General features: G+C 41.8%; 1 pseudogene; it reads left to right on the top strand.

Moving 5' to 3' along the window:
- The first annotated feature begins 13,266 nt into the window (after nucleotides 1-13,266).
- LOC115958316 lies at nucleotides 13,267-16,537 on the top strand (annotated as a pseudogene).
- The last annotated feature ends 1,051 nt before the right edge of the window (nucleotides 16,538-17,588 follow it).

Raw genomic sequence — 17,588 nt, forward strand, 5'->3', positions numbered from 1 at the left:
TAGGGTCCTAACATAAAATTCATGTGTCGAATGCTAAGTCTAGTCTTGCGTTTTCCTTTTAAGTCTTTCACGCGCATTCGTTCTCTAGTATGCAACTATCTTTACTTCATAGAATTAATGTTTCAGCATCTATTGCAAAAAAATAATGGTCTAATCAAAATATGAATGTGCATGAATCAGTGTTCTTCAACAATCACCTTAATGTAGAAAATTAAAGCATTGACTGACTCAGACTCAAATTATTTGGATAGTTGTTAGCAAGTTGAAGGAAATAACAAAGATGTAGGCCTACTCAGTCTTTGTCATTGCAGAAATTAGATTCACTAATTCGAAAGTATATTTCTTTACGATTCAATTTTCAAATAAGATCACTTTCAAGTTCTTGGATTATTGGCTGGTATCTTCTAATAATAGCTCCAAACTCTTATTGGCACTAGGGGAATGATTGAGAATTCATAGTGTGACTTTGTGGTATCATCTATCAATTCGTAGTTGTGGGTCCAAGCTTCTTTGTTTAGTCTTTTCTTACTTTTATATATAAAATTCTATCTTCTTTTTCAAAAGAAATAATAAAATAATAATGTTATTAATTAAATATTGTGAAAGACCAAAACAAATGCAATTTTAATGAGAGTTAACAGACAGTTTAATGGAATACTAACTAAGGTCTTAATTGAATACTTTTAAAACTTAGAGAACTAAATTGAACAAAAGCAGAGTTAGAGTACTGAAATGAATTATGGTGAAACATAGGGGGTGAGTTTTGTATTTTTGCCTAAATTATAATGACTCTTTCTCCTAATCAATGCAGTTATTATTATTATTATTATTATTTTTATAGACAAACATCTAAAATCAGTTAAGGACTGTAGGGATGGCAATGGGGCAGGGCGAGTCCAAGGATGGGGTCTTCGCCCCCGCCCCGCAAGATTTTGTCTTGCCCCATCCCCGCCCCGCCTTGCATGACGGAGAAAATTTTCTTGCCCCATCTCCACCCCTTGGGGCCCTACGAAGCCCCACCCCACCTCGTAAAATTCTATTTTTTGTTAATTTGCCCTACAATTAGTACAATTTTTTTAATGAAACCTATTTCATTAATCAAAATATATTTGAAATTACAACTAAATTTATCCCATCAAATCAAATCAATTTTTAGAAAAAATTGAATAATATATCTATGGGTCATAGAGCCCAATGATATACGTCCACCTTTTGTACTGGGCCAGAGGCCCATACCGAGGCCCATAATCGCATATGAAGAAGACAGTGGTGATCATGTCAACCCAGGAAACCGTGCCGAGGACAACTCTGTCCTCGACTAGCCAAAGCTGAGGTAGAAGAAAAGTGATTTACCGGCAAAGACCATCTTCCAAGGCATTCTAGGGAAAAAGATAAGTACAGCAAGTAAGCACACTAGAGCATGACGGTAGAGCAATCCCAAGAAAAGTTACTACCTCCACATTAAATGCTCCACAACTAACAATCTAGCCGTATTAATGTGGAAATGATACCTGAGCAGTGGCTTTTCAGACTCACAACTACTAGCTAAGAGCTTTGGGAGGAGGTTGATGTGACAAAGGCCAACAATAGCAGATCTAACCTTCACGTGTATGGTGGAGATGAAGGAGGAAAGTAGTATATAAGGAAGAAAGAGCTCTGAGAAAAAGGATAGGAGATTTTACCAGAGAAAACACTGTAGCAATCTGAACTAACATTGTAACCATTGCCACTGTCACTCAAGAGATAATAAGTTCAAGCTCCTCGGACTAGTGCCGAGGATTGAATTTCTTACTTAAGTCCGTGTTTGTTTTACTTATTCATTCTTGAAATCATCTTCAACTGTTGTTACATTCATTAAGGCCCAATTCTTCTACCTACTCTCTACAAATTTGTTGTATTGGGCTTGCTGGGTTTGAATTCACTTGTCCCTTAGAAACAGTGCTCAAACCTAGTCCCTACAGTTGGCGTCGTCTATGGGAATAACTTGTGTGTTAGTGAGTGCAACAGTTAGACATGGTAGGATCAGGTCCACACCAAGAAAACCTACGCCAAGCAGGTCCCCAAAGGACAGAACTTGTAGGATCCCAGGAACAGGGTAATTTCCCTGGCCCTAAACATGAAAAAAATTAGGAGAATGAAAGGAATCGAGAGGGGAGTGTGCATACCGCCCAGACGAGCAAAAGCCACTCCCAAGTGGGCAGTCGCATATCCCAGAGACAAAACAACAACCAAGCCTTACAGCAGGAGATAGATGACTTGAAAAAGAAACTGCGTCATGCATAGTGGAGGCGGTCTCCTTCCAATTCTGATGTGTCCTCTAATGATGAAGAGGACGGTAATTACAGGCAGAGATTAAGAACTCCTCCAAGCGAGACATTTTCTTATGAAGACGAGCACCATCATAGACGAAAACACAAGGGCCCATCTGGTAGGGGCCTGGGTAATGATGCCATGAGTAAAGATCTGGATTAAATCTCTAAGTCACCCTTTACGCACAAGATAGAAAGGGCTAGGCTACCTCGGTGGTTCTATTAGCCCACGTTCACCATTTATAATGGTCGAACGGACCCCATAGAGCATGTGAGCCAGTTTAATCAAAGAATGGCCGTCCACTCCAAGAATGAAGCCTTGATGTGCAAGGTTTTCCCATCTAGCCTAAGACCTGTAGTGATGAGGTAGTTTAACGGCTTGAAGACGAACTCCATAGATTCCTACAAGTAGCTTACTCAGGCCTTTGGCTCTTGCTTCATTACAAACAGTAGGGCTCCTCGGCCTCTAAGCTCGTTGTTGTCATTATCCATGCGCGAGGGAGAAACTCTAAAAGTATACTCGGATAGATATTAGGAGATGTATAATGAGATGGACGGCAATTTTGATGACATCACCATCAGCACTTTTAAAAATGGTTTCCCAACCGAGCACGGCTTGAGGAAATCTTTAACTGGCAAGCTTGTCACCAGTGTACGTCAACTTATGGATCGTATTGACAAATACAAAAGAGTGGAAGAGGACCAGCTGCAAAAGAAAGGAAAGGAGAAAGTTATCCCTCAAAAGATGAGGGATTTCAAGTCAGATCGATACAACAATAACCGTTTGAGGAGAGATTTTGCAGGGCAATCTGGATCAACTAACACGCAGATGGTTAACGTCGTATTCAGAGAACCAGTACATTAGGTTTTGGAGAAAATCAAGAATGAGTCACTCTTCAAGTGGCCGAACAAGATGGCTGGGGACTCCATAAAGTGCAATCAGAGTCTGTATTATTAGTACCACCAAGACCACGGACATACTACAGAAGACTGCAAGAACCTTTGGAACCACCTGGATCAGCTGGTCCGAGAAGGGAAACCGAGGCACCTTCTGCATCCTTCTAGTGGTCATCAAGGCTAGGCAAACCAGGAGCCCCGGAGAGACACTTCCCTAAGACCACCCATAGGAATGATAAACGTAATCTTTGCTGCTCCGGGAAGGAACTGCTCTTCTCCTTCTAGAGTGATGTCTGTGGCTCGGCTTTCCACCAAGGATGACGACCGGGAGTTCAAAAAGGCCAAGAAGGAAGCCTCACCAATGCTGGGTTTCTCGGACAAAGATAAGATCGGAACCATCCAACCCCATGATGATGCCCTGGTAGTCACACTCAGAATAGGGGGATATAATGTGAAGAGGGTGCTGGTAGATCAGGGCAGTGCTGTGGAGGTAATTTACCCTGACCTGTATAAGGGGCTGAACCTAAAACCCGAGGACCTAATGCCGTACGACTCCCCTCTAATAAGTTTCGAAGGAAAGACCGTAACTCCAAGGGGCCAGATCAGACTGCCCATACAAACCGATTCGAACGTGGTTAAGGTGGATTTCATTGTAGTTGATGCTTATTCACCCTACACAGCTATTGTGGCCAGACCTTGGCTTCATGCCTTAGGAGCTATCTCTTCTACCCTACACCAGAAAGTGAAGTATCCGTCGAAGGGCCAGGTTAAAGAGATTGTGGGGAATCAGACTATGGCTAGGCAGTGCATGGTGGCTGTCATCTCACGTCAACCCAATGCTGAATCCTTGGCCTCCGCTGAAAGGGGCTTATAGCAATTAACAACCTCGGCAGTGCCTGGTAATGGATCGACCGAGGAAGCAATTTAGAAAAGGTTGTTGTGGGTATTGATTCGGAGAAGTTCTTTCAAGTCGGCTCTGAATTACCTCCCCAAGAGAGAGAAGTGCTAATTGCATTTCTTAGAGAAAACGTGGACGTGTTCGCGTGGGATGTCTAGGAGGCTTTAGGGATTGATCCGAACTTCATCTGCCACCATCTAAATGTTAATCCGTCCATCACTCCCAAGAAGCAACTGCCTCAGCGCCCATCAAAGGAGCATGCTGACGTTGTTAGGGACGAGGTGAGAAAGCTCAAGCAAGCAGGGGCTATCAAGAAGGTGTTCTATCCCGAGTGGTTGGCTAACACTGTGGTTGTAAAGAAGAAGAGTGGGAAGTGGCAAGTTTGTGTGAACTTCTCAGACTTAAACAAAGTATGTCCAAAAGACTCATTCCCCATGTCTCGAATAGACAAGTTAGTGGATGCAACTGTAAGCCATCCTTAGATGACCTTCCTAGATGCTTTTCAAGGCTATCATCAAATACCACTAGCCTTGAGTGATCAAGAAAAAATAGCATTCGTGACTCCTATTGCAAATTACTACTACAAAGTGATGCCCTTTGGATTGAAGAATGCGGAGTCTACCTACCAAAGGATGATGACTAGAATGTTTGAGCTACAACTGGGCAAGAGTATTGAAGTCTACATAGATGACATGGTGGTAAAGAGTAAAGTGGTGTCCGAGCATGTGGGAGACCTCAGGGTCATTTTTGACATCTTAAGGAAACACAAACTGTGTCTTAACGCCTCTAAGTGCTCATTTGGTGTCGAGTCTGGCAAATTTTTGGGCTATATGTTAACTCATAGGGGAATTGAGGTGAGCCCAGATCAGATCAAAGCAATTCACAATCTGTAAGCTCCTCGAAACTCCAAAGAAGTCCAGAAACTCACTGGAATAATCGCAGCCTTGAATCGGTTTATCTACAAATTTACGGATAGGTGCTGACCTTTCTACCTCCTAATGAACAAATGGAAAGGATTTGAGTGGTCCGAAGACTGCACTTTGGCCATCCAGCAACTTAAGGAATACCTATCCCGGCCACCCATCATGTTTAGTCCTGAGGCCAATGAAGTTTTGTTCGCCTACATTGCGGTGGCCCCTCATGCTGTAAGCTTGGTGTTGATATGAATTGATGGTGGCATACAACAACCAATCTATTATGTGAGTAAATCATTACATGAGGCCGAGGTGTATTATTTACCATTGGAGAAGGCAATTTTGGCAGTAGTGCATGCCATGCGAAAACTCCCTCATTACTTCCAAGCGCACACAGTCGTTGTTCTAACTCAGCTTCCACTTAAGTCTGTACTTCGAAGTGCCGATTACACGGGAAGAATTGCCACGTGGAGCACAATTCTGGGGGCTTTTGATATCAAATACATGTCTCAGACCTTTGTCAAAGGCCAGGTCCTCACTGATTTAATAGCCAAATTTGCCGAACCCCCAGTAGAAATAGTAGCAGAGGAGCCAAACATGGATGGAAAATCAGTTGGCACAATCTCCATGCAAGGACCCTCATGTTGGAAAGTGTACGTTGATAGCGCAGCAAACCAAAGGGGGTCTAGGGTGGGGCTAGTTCTAATATCTCCTGAAAAGATTACCATAGAGAAATCATTGAGACTAGGGTTCTCGGCCACAAACAATGAAGCCGAATATGAGGCATTATTGCAAGGAATGGCCATGGTGCAGAAAATGGGAGGAAAGGCTGTGGAAGTATTCTCGGGCTCGAGATTGGTTGTGGGCCAAGTGAAATGGGAGCTAGAGGCTAGAGATGTGAGGATGCAGGAGTACTTGAGTCAGGTTAGGCGCTTGCAATTGGATTTTGAATTCTTCGACTTGCTACACGTCTCTAAGAGTGGAAACACGCACGCAGATTCATTGGCTGCTTTGGCCACCTCCTCGAACAAACAGGTATTTCACTCCAGCCTACCCCTAAAGAAATGGACAGGCCGAGGCTATTAATAAGGTCATAGTCAATGGGCTGAAAAAGAGGTTGGATGATGCGAAGGGAAGATGGGTGGAAAAGCTGCTACACGTCCTGTGGACATATCAGACTACACCATGTCGATCAACAAGAGAGACTCCCTTTCCCATGACTTATGGGCCCGAGGCTGTCATCCCCTTAGAGACTAGCTTCCCAATGCTTAGAATGAGTACCTTCACTCCAAGCGACAATGATGAACTGCTAGGAAAGAGTTTAGATTTACTTGAAAAGAAAAGAGAAAAGGCAATGATCCAACTAGCCTATTACCACCAGAAACTCAAGCAAGGGTATGATGCCAATGTGAAGTTACGACCACTAGCACCAGGAGACTTGGTGCTGAGAAAAGTTTTGGGTAGTGCCAAGAACTCGACTTGGGGAAAACTGGGGCCCAACTAGGAAGGACCATATCGCATCACTTCAGTAGTAGGAATATGTGCATATTATTTAGAAGACTTAGATGAGAAAGCTGTACTCCGCCCATGGAATGTAAATAACCTAAGAATGTATTATTATTAATGAAAGTGGTTTTGTTTGCTCTGATTTATTGTAATTACGTGTCATGCGGTTCACCACAATCTAAGTGTTAGATAGAACCAAGGTCTTGCATGGCTCCTTGAACCACAAACCTTAGGGAAACTAATAACTTCTGGCAACTATCTAAGTGTTAAACAGAACTAAGGTCTTTCATGGATCCTCGGACCACAAGCCTTGAGGAAATTAACTACTTTAGACATTTATCTAAGTATTAGACAGGACCAAAGTCTTGCATGGCTCTTCGGACCACAAACTTTGGGGAAACTAATAACTTCTGGCAACTATCTAAGTGTTAAACAGAACCAAGATCTTGCATGGATCCTCGGACCACAAGCCTTGAGGAAATTAACTACTTTAGACATTTATCTAAGTATTAGACAGAACCAAGGTCTTGCATGGCTCCTCAGACCACAAACCTTGGGGAAACTAATAACTTCTGGCAACTATCTAAGTGTTAAACAGAACCAAGGTCTTGCATGGATCCTCGGACCACAAGCCTTGAGGAAATTAACTACTTTAGACATTTATCTAAGTATTAGATAGAACCAAGGTTTTGCATGGCTCCTCGGACCACAAACCTTGGGGAAACTAATAACTTCTGGCAACTATCTAAGTATTAAACAGAACCAAGGTCTTGCATGGATCCTCGGACCACAAGCCTTAAGGAAATTAACTACTTTAGACATTTATCTAAGTGTTAGACAGAACCAAAGTCTTGCATGGCTCCTCGGACCACAAACCTTAGGGAAACTAATAACTTCTGGCAACAATCTAAGTGTTAGATAGAACCAAGGTCTTGCATGGCTCCTCAGACCACAAACCTTAGGAAACTAATAACTTTTGGCAACTATCTAAGTGTTAGACAGAACTAAGGTCTTGCATGGCTCCTCAGACCACAAACCTTGGGGAAACTAATAACTTCTGGCAACTATCTAAGTGTTAAACAGAACCAAGGTCTTGCATGGATCCTCGGACCACAAGCCTTAAGGAAATTAACTACTTTAGACATTTATCTAAGTGTTAGACAAAACCAAGATCTTGCATGGCTCCTCAGACCACAAACCTTGGGGAAACTAATAACTTCTGGCAACTATCTAAGTGTTAGATAGAATCAAGGTCTTGCATGGCTCTTCAAACCACAAACCTTGGGGAAACTAATAACTTCTGGCAATTATCTAAGTGTTAAACAGAACCAAGGTCTTGCATGGATCCTCGGACTACAAGTCTTGAGGAAATTAACTACTTTTGGCATTTATCTAAGTGATAAATAGGACCCTAAATTGAGCCTGGCTCCTCGGATCACCTACCCTGTCCTTACTCAACAAAGACATAAACAAATGTTTGTCCATGAGCGTCACTTAAAGCATTTCAAGGTACACTGGGCATATCTTTCCTTTATAGTCAATACTATAGTGTCCCCTAGAGGTCAGTAAGTTTCTAAAAAATGTACCTTTGCATGTCCTGCCATGATGTATGAACCTAGAAGTTGGAGGTTTATTTTTATAAGTAATGTGAACTTAGCATCTTTAGCCCATTGTGGTAACTAATTCAGAAGGTATGTGATCTACATTATAAACTTAAATTCGGCCCACCCAATAGAAAGCAAATTGCATTACTGAGATTACTCAATTGTTAATTAAAGCCTAAGTTGAAATTTGCATTGTGGGCTTAGCATTTTTTGATTGTCCGTTCAATGAAGGATGAGTTACACTACTAGGATTACCCAAATATTAGTAAATTCATGAATCATACTAGCAAAGGGCCTTATCATTGAATAAAGTGCACACATTTCATTACAAAAAGGCAATTTCATTACAAAAAATTCAAGTGCACTTAACAAAAAAAAAAAAAAAAAAGGAGGAGAAAAAACAACAACAATAATACGAATAAACGGAAATAGCCTATTTCTTCAGCTTTATAGTCAACTTGTCCTTAGAAGGCTGTTGAGAAGCTATGTCAGAGGTTTCAAAGTCCTGGCTCAGAGGAATGACTTTGGGGGGCACAGCAAGGGAGGCCAAGGTTAACTCCATTTTCTCAAGGGCCTCCTTCTCGGCAGGAGGAGCTTGGGGGTCAGTTGGAGGCTTCATCACATCCTAGGGTGCTTCCTGGTTAATGATTTTCTCTTTTTCTGACACCCGAGGATGCTCAGTCTCCTCAATAGGCTTGTCAAGAGGAGTAGGAGCATTAGTGGCACTGTCTTGACCTACCTCTGCCGCTTTGGAGGCAGTATCGACTTCAGAACTGGCAGGCGCAGGCTCTTAAAGAGTTGGGGGGTAATACACGTTCTTTGTTCTCCTAAGTTCAGATGAAGTCTCAACCCCAGCTTGGTTGAAGGCTTCGACCCAAACTTGGGAGCAGTATTGCCTGCATACCCCTGAAACTTGGGCTTTAAGATTGGTCTCCATCTTGGCCACCCCTATCTCATAAGCTTCTTGCACTGCCTGCTCTTTAGCCTCCACTGCCTGCTCCCTAGCCTTTTCTGCCTCTGCACGAGCCTTCATTACCTCATCCTTGGCCTTCTCCATAGTGTCCTCTGCTTTCTTGCGCCTTCTAATTTTCTCTTCAAGGACTCAATTTGCCCTTTGGCAGCGATCAGTTGGTCCTCGGCCTTACGAAAGAGTAGCCTTTGGTCTTCGGCTTGCTTCTGAGTGCCCTCTAAAGCCGAATCCGCACTCCTCCTTGCTTTCTCCTCATCCTTCAGCTTGTTTCTTAGGTCCTTGGTAGACTGGTCGGCAATCCGCAACACGCCTATTCCTCTCATCCTCCAGTTGTCTATTGCAGCTGTTGGCCATCTCCTCTGCCCTAAATGTGGCCTGAACAACTTGAAAAGGAGAACAAATGCAAGGTAAACAGAGAACAGAGGCTAAAAAAAAGAGGAACAGAGGTTAACTAAACTAAGTAAGTTGGAAACTTTACCATGCCCAAGTACCTCTTGAGGCTAAGGAAGACCTCTTGCCTCCTAAAGGACCACAACTCGGCCATGTCCAAGGGTAATAACAGGGTCCTCTCTAGAGTATCGGCTACATGGCTGCCTATGCCTCCTTGGAAGTCCCTAATGGAAGCATTGTCCATCAATGGGGCCCCATTGAGCATTAGAGCTAGGAGCTAGGCCTAGGGCTTAGGCAGAGGATCGACCCTCTTCTCAAATCTCCTGTGCCCAACTTTTTGTTGCTTAGGGGCTCGCTGGGCCTCCTCTTCCAAAGTGGGGTGAGACTTCTCAACCTCCATCACCTCCTTGCCCTTTAACTCCCTTTTTCGTTTAGGGTCAGAAGGCTCAGGTCTCGGCGATAAGGTTGGCTTAGAAGGAGGAGGAGGAAGTCGAGATGGAGCAGCAGGGAGCTTGATCTGAGAAAGGGAAGGTGGTTTGTTCTGAGCTGTTCTCCCTTGTGTCTCCTTCCCCGACTGGGACTCTATCAAGTCTAGCAAGTTTGTTTTTTGTCTCCTCTGTATACCCATATCTTCTTCCGAAGGGAAGTCTACTTTAGTATAGTTTGGGTCGCCAAGATTACTAGAAGGGCCCTCAGATGATTGAGCTCAGTTGAACACCTCAAATTCGTCCTCGGACAAACCTAACTCAACAACTTCTTCTTCTCTCTCTACTCTTTCTTCCTCCTCCTTTACCACGGGACGGGAAGAAGAGGAACCAACAAAGGGTATGCCCTCTGGAACTGAAGCACCCTCAAGGAGTAGGAAACCCTCAACTGCAACGTTGATCCTATGGAGACGTGGATCATAGGCCTTGATGACACACTTTGGTACTTGAAAAGCGCGAGAGATTGGCGTATATCCTAGTATCAGGTGAGCCGCCCTAAGCTGATTGTCATCCTCGTTCACAAATACCTCGGCCTTGAGGATGCTGTCCAAACTCTCCCTGTTAACCAAACTAAAGTTTGGTTCAATGGCGTGTCTGTTTGTGGAACCATGAAAAGCAAAGGGTTAGAAGCTAAACAACGCAAATCATGATAAGGCGGTGAACAAGTCCTACTCCTATCTCTAGAGCCCAACCTGGTTGCCCCTCTTTCATTGGGCAAGGGATGCCATCATGCCACTACTCGGACACGATCAAAAAATCTTTGTTTAGCCCCTTGCTAGACTCAGGAAGGCACTGTATGAGCCTGATTTTAGGCTACCTTGTTTTTAGGTAGTACCCCTTTCCCTTCAGGTGGTGAAGGTTGTAGACCCAATTCACATCATGATGGGTCAACCGTCGCCCCATTTTCTTATTTAAGGCATCTACACACCCTAATATTCTGAAGACATTTGGGACGCACTGAGTGGGGGCGAGCTTGACAAAGCTAAGGTAATCCCTCATCACCGGCCCTATAGGGATTCTCATGCCGCCTTCTATGAAGGTGATCATGGGAATCACCACCTCACCCACTCACCTTGGAAAATGCCATTCACCCTCCTCACAATATCTCAGGCCCACGTTGGGTGGAATCCTGTAGTCAGCCATAAATTTTTCCATCCCTTCCTCGGACTCTACCAAACTCTTGAATCTACCCATCCCTAGGAAAAATTCAGAGACGCTAAAGAAAGTTGGGAAGAAGAAGTGAAGGAAGAAAGACACAGAGAAAGGAAAGTAAAGGAAATTTGAAAAGTTTGGGAAAAACTTACAAGGATGAGGAAAGTGTTCTTGGACAGGCTTTTGAAGAGACACATGTGAGTGAGAAAGATTGGCAGATTCAATATATGTGTGCAGGAGCTCTTGAATGCAAAGGTAATTTGGGCAAATTGATTTAAATGGGTATTTATACCTAAATCGAAGTAACAGCGGGAGTTTTCTCGCTCATGAGTTGGAAAAATCTCCACCGTTGGATCACCATCGCGCCATAGAACGTGGGGGCCAGCCAGCCACAGGAATTTAATGAGGGCGCACTCCAGATACTGAAGCATCAGGAACATGCCTTGGGTAGTTAAAAAGACACTGACGTCGGTAAAAGACAAGACGTGATAAGCCTAAGGTACATTCGAGGACATGAAAATCCTCCTTTTTGTCCGAGGTGCCAGACAGCAGAATTTTGAGGGGCTATTGTGGGGTCATAGAGCCCAATGATATACGTCCACCTTTTGTACTGGGTAGAGGCCCATGCCGAAGCCCATAATCACATATAAAGAAGACAGTGGTGATCATGGCAACCTAGGAAACCGTGTTGACGACAACTCTGTCCTCGGCTAGCCAAAGCCAAGATAGAAGAAAAGTGATTTATCGGCAAAGACCATCTTCCAAGGCATTCCAAGGAAAAAGATAAGTACAACAAGTAAGCACACTAGAGCATGACGGTAGAGCAATCCCAGGAAAAGTTGCTACCTCCATATTAAATGCTCCACAACTAACACTCTGACCGCATTAATGTGGAAATGATACCTGAGTAGTGGCTTTTCAGACTCATAGCTACTACCTAAGAGCTTTAGGAGGAGGTTGATGTGACAAAGGCCAACAACAGCAGATTTAACCTGCACGTGTATGGTGGAGATGAAGGAGGAAAGTAGTATATAAGGAAGAAGGAGCTCTGAGAAAAAAGATGAGAGATTTTACTAGAGAAAACACTGTAGCAAACTGAACTAACATTGTAACCATTGCCACTATCACTCAAGAGATAATAAGTTCAAGCTCTTCGGACTAGTGCCGAGGATTGAATTTCTTGCTTAAGTCAATGTTTGTTTTACTTATTCATTCTTGAAATCATCTTCAACTGTTTTTACATTCATTAAGGCCTAGTTCTTTTACCTACTCTCTACAAATTTATTATATTGGACTTGCTGGGCTTGAATTCACTTGTCCCTTAGGAATAGTACTCAAACTCAGTCCCTACAATATCCAAGTGTTTAACAAGACAATCATTTAAAAAAAAAAAAAAAAATCTCATAGTTTAACACATGACAAAATAAAGGCAGAGAACCACATTAGGTAGAATAAAATAAACTAATATTAATATATTTGTTTAAATAGTAGGGTTTTAGGGTATGAAAAATTTATAAGTATAACCCTTAACAATGCGAGATAGGGTGGGGACGAGAAGGAGCGGAGCGGGGTGGGTCTACAAAGTCTAAACCCATCCACAAATTTATAATTATAACCCTTAACAATGCGAGACGGGATGGGGACGGGAAGAGGCGGGGCGGGGTGGGTCTACAAAGTCTAAACCCATCCTCGCCCCGCCCCGTAGAACGGTACTAAAATCTTGCCTCATCCTCGCCCCACCACTTTACGAGACGGGAAAAACCCACGTGGGGCGAAGCGGGGAGGGGGCAGGGTAAGCGGGGCAGGGAAAAATTGCCATCCCTACATGAGACCTAATTTTAAAGAAAAATTTGCTAAAATTCGTTCTTACAATTCCTGTAAACAGTACACGGAACCCATACAAAAAAGGCAGGCGCGCAAGTCCCCTGTTTTCTATTTGGATACCGCCTTTGTGAATTTTTTTTTTTTTTTTTTTTTTTTGGTTGAAGTTAGGACTTTTTTTGAGCCTTTTCTATTCTTTTTTTTTTTTTTTTTTTTTTTTTTTTTTTTTGTGTGTGTGTATTTTGACTTTTTCAATATTGGGGAGCAAATTCTTCTGATAATATATTTTATTTGAAGAAACTTTTCGAGCAGTCAGCGAGAGCATATAGCCCCCCTGGCTCCGCCATTATATAAGCTCCGTGCATTGCAAAGGGCTTGTATCTGTATCATAACACTTTTTCTCTGAACAAAGAAGCCGACTATTAGACAATCGATGTTAGACATCAAACCTCTTTTTGTGTTCTGTTTACTATCCTTCTTAAGGCTCTCTGCTACGATAGACACTATCATTCCAAGCCATTCCATCAGAGACGGTGAGACTTTAGTTTCAGCTGGTGGAACCTTTGAACTGGGATTCTTCAGTCCAGGCAATTCAAAAGGCCGATACTTGGGAATATGGTATAGGATATCAGATATCTACTGACGCAGTTGTATGGGTAGCCAACAGAGAGACTCCAATCGCTAATCGCTCAGGAGTTTTGAAGGTTACAAATGAAGGAGATATTGTTCTTTTTAACAACACAAATAGTACTGTTTGGTCATCCAATACGTCGGGAGCTGCAGCAAGTCCAGTAGTAAAGCTGTTGGATTCAGGAAATCTAGTTGTGAAAGATGGAAATGACAATGGCTTGGAGAACTTATTGTGGCAGAGCTTTGATTATCCTGGCGACACATTGATGCCAGGAATGAAGTTGGGAAAGAACTTTGTTACAGGTCGAGACTGGTTTTTAACGTCTTGGAAAAGCACAGACGATCCTGCTAAAGGTGAGTTTTCTTTACGGATAGATACTCATGGGCTTCCACAGCAAGTTTCTATGAAGGGAGATAAAATAAAGGCTAGAGGAGGGCCACGGAATGGCCTTAGTTTTTCAGGATATCCTCGGTTAAGACCAAATCCAGTATTCGAGTATGAATTTGTGATGAACAAAACTGAGGTATATTATGTGTATACACTTGTGAATAGTTCAGTCTTTTCAAGACTTGTATTTTACCCATCAGGCGTTTGGGGACGGCTCATATGGAGGGATCAGACACACAGCTGGGAGATCTACTCTACATCCCAGGTAGATCAGTGTGAAAATTATGCCTACTGTGGTGCATATGCTACCTGCAATACCAATCGCTCTCCAGTATGTGCATGCTTACAAGGATTTGTATCCAAATCTCCAAAAAATTGGAATTCAGTAGATTGGTCTGATGGTTGTGTTCGAAGGACTCCATTGGAATGCAATAGAGATGGCTTCCTGAAATACACAAATGTAAAATTGCCCGACACATCTTCTTCATGGTTTAATATAACCATGAGACTCGAGGAATGTGAGGGATTGTGTTTGAAAAACTGTTCTTGCACAGCATATTCAAATTTAGATATCAGGGGAAAAGGAAGTGGCTGCTTGCTTTGGTTCGGTAACCTGAATGATATCAGAGTATACCAGGACGGCCAAGACATATACATAAGGCTGGCCAATTCAGAACTAGGTACTCTTTTACTCCTGTTATTTCATATTTGCTCTCTTTGGATTTGCTCTTTTATTATAAATTGTGGACATATTGATCGCCTAAATTGCTTGGTTTTCAACTGTTTCTTTTCTTTTCATTTTTTTGATGAATCAGTGAATTGATTCAAAGAAAGAAGAGCAACACAAGCTAGAACAAGCCACTACTGGGCTGAAGGCACAGCACCTTTATAGAACAAACTCAGTATCTAGCAGCTATAGAAAATCTAAACAGCCATTTTGTCCTAATTCATAACCAACCATCAGGCCTAATCCCTTACAATCCACTAACTAATATTCTTGCAAGCTACAGACAAGGGATTCCCCAGCTTGCATAAGACTCTTCTAAAATTGAGTTATGAAAGCTCCCTTTTGTTGGGTCAAAAAAGTAAATAATCGGAGACTTAAAAGAAAATTTCTTATTTTTGCTATGAAAGGAGCACTGTTTATTACATATGCATTTTCCTTACACTCTGGTACTACATGGAAGGCTTATATCATTCCTCTTCTCTCCATTCCCCCCATCTCCCTCCAGTCCTCCACCCAAAAATAGGGTAAGAGACCAGCCAGATTTTTCTTAGTCAGAGGTAGGCCTTAATTGAAAGGACTTTAAATGCAACTTGACTTCTTGAAGTGCTGGAATTCAACAGCTGCCAGAAGGGGTTAAATTGTGATTTCTTCTTCAATTGTGTTTTAAGGAATTTTGAACAAAAGTCACATATATGCTTATTCATTGACTACTCATTTTCAGATAATAGTGAGAAAAACAGGCATTCCAGCAAAATAAAACAAGTACGAATCATAGTCAGCTCTGCACTACTAGTCATGGGAATTCTTATACTTGGAGTAATATCATATGTGTGGAAGAAGAAAATTAGTTTCAAAGGTAAAGCTATAAACATGAACTTATAATTTCTGATGCATGACAATGGATTTTACCACAGAAATTTCAAATTGAAAGTCTTAAACTTAGAAATGCATCAGATTAGGTGGTTAGCTGATTCAGTAATACCATTCAAATTATTCATGCCAATCCATCTCCTATAATTTCAGGAATCACAAGGAAAAATTACAACTATGTAGGTGGGAATGAAAACATGGAGTTACCTGTATTTGATTTTATGACCATTGCTAATGCCACCTGTAACTTTTCGGGCAACAACAAGTTAGGAGAGGGTGGGTTTGGACCTGTATATAAGGTAAACAAAAATATCCTAACTAGCTAAGCTATCTTCTTTGGAAAAATTTCCTAATCTTTTGATTTTTAGGGTACCCTGCAAGAGGGGCATGTGGTAGCTGTAAAGAGGCTTTCCACCAATTCGGAACAAGGAATGAACGAGTTCAAAAATGAAGTTTTACTAATTGCCAAACTTCAACACCGCAGTCTTGTGAAGCTTCTTGGTTATAGCATTCAAGAAAATGAGAAAATGTTAATCTATGAATACATGCCTAACAAAAGCTTGGACTCTTTTATTTTTGGTTTGAGATTTGACCTTTCAAACTCCATCACTTTCATGTTTAGAACTTTTATCTTCTGTTAATAAAATTGCTTGTTGAGAATTCAGCTAGGACAATGCTAACATGAAAATAAATTTGGTCAGATCATACAAGAAGCAAATTACTGAATTGGCATAACCGCATTCACATTATTGGTGGCATTGCGAGGGGGCTTCTTTATCTTCATCAAGACTCTAGACTCAGAATTATCCATAGAGATCTCAAAGCTAGCAATATTCTGCTAGATGATACCATGAACCCAAAAATCTCGGACTTTGGCTTGGCTAGAACATTTGGGGGAGATCAAATTGAGGCCAAGACCAAAAGAATTGCTGGAACGCAGTAAGTATACTTAACTTCTTATAGATTTTATACTAGATTTTTTTAAATTTCTTTCACTGAGCAGTGACATTTTGCAGTGGATATATGTCTCCTGAGTATGCGGGGTATGGACAATTTTCTACCAAATCTGATGTCTTTAGCTTTGGAGTTTTAGTGTTAGAGATCATGAGTGGGAAAAGGAACAGGGAATTTTGCCACTTTGATGACCACCTTCATCTTCTTGGACTTGTAAGCATGAAGATTTTTATTGTACTAATATACTGTGTCAAATGAAGTTGCAGTTTTAAATAGTATAGTTTCATATGCAAATCTTTGAATAACCTTCTTTATCAATTATACAATGCCGCTGCTATTCTTATAGTCCAGAAATAATCAGGGCCAAATACAAGTCCATATTAACAACTGATACATTTGGTTTCAACCTATTTCAGGCCTGGAGATTATGGATTGAAGATCAGGCAATGGAACTGATTGATAAATCTATAGGTGACATGTTCACACTGTCTGATCAAGTGCTACGCTGCATTCATGTGGGCTTGTTATGTGTGCAACAAAGACCAGAAGATAGGCCAGACATGTCATCTGTGGTTCTGATGTTAAGCAGTGAGAGTTTATTGCCTAAGCCCAGGCAGCCTGGTTTTTATACGGAAAAGGCTCGACCTATAGCAGATTCTTCATCAACAAAGCATGAGCCAGTTTCAACCAATGAAATTTCCATGACATTATTAGAGGGACGGTAAAATGACATGACATTGCTCAGGATTTAACAACTCTTTTGGTTTAGACTTTAGAGCAAGGGTCCAAGGGAACTCTTACTCTAGTGTTCAGACTTTATATGATTATATCTTGTCTATCATACTGAACATTCTATTCTGTGTTGCCACTTTATTCGCTGATTTGTACTTTAGTGCATACCACAAATTTACATCTGAATTAGTAGAAATGCCATTAAATAATGGAATTCGAGAGTTTGATGAACCATGTGTCCCTCAAAGCCATACAATTATGATTACTATTTATTTTGGTTTGAGAGTTGATAGTATAGTAGGTTGAGTAACCTAATGGTATGTTACTATGGTTGGGTAAAA

The sequence above is a fragment of the Quercus lobata genome, chromosome 8 (genome assembly GCF_001633185.2).
Source record: "Quercus lobata isolate SW786 chromosome 8, ValleyOak3.0 Primary Assembly, whole genome shotgun sequence".
Classification (NCBI taxonomy): domain Eukaryota; kingdom Viridiplantae; phylum Streptophyta; class Magnoliopsida; order Fagales; family Fagaceae; genus Quercus; species Quercus lobata.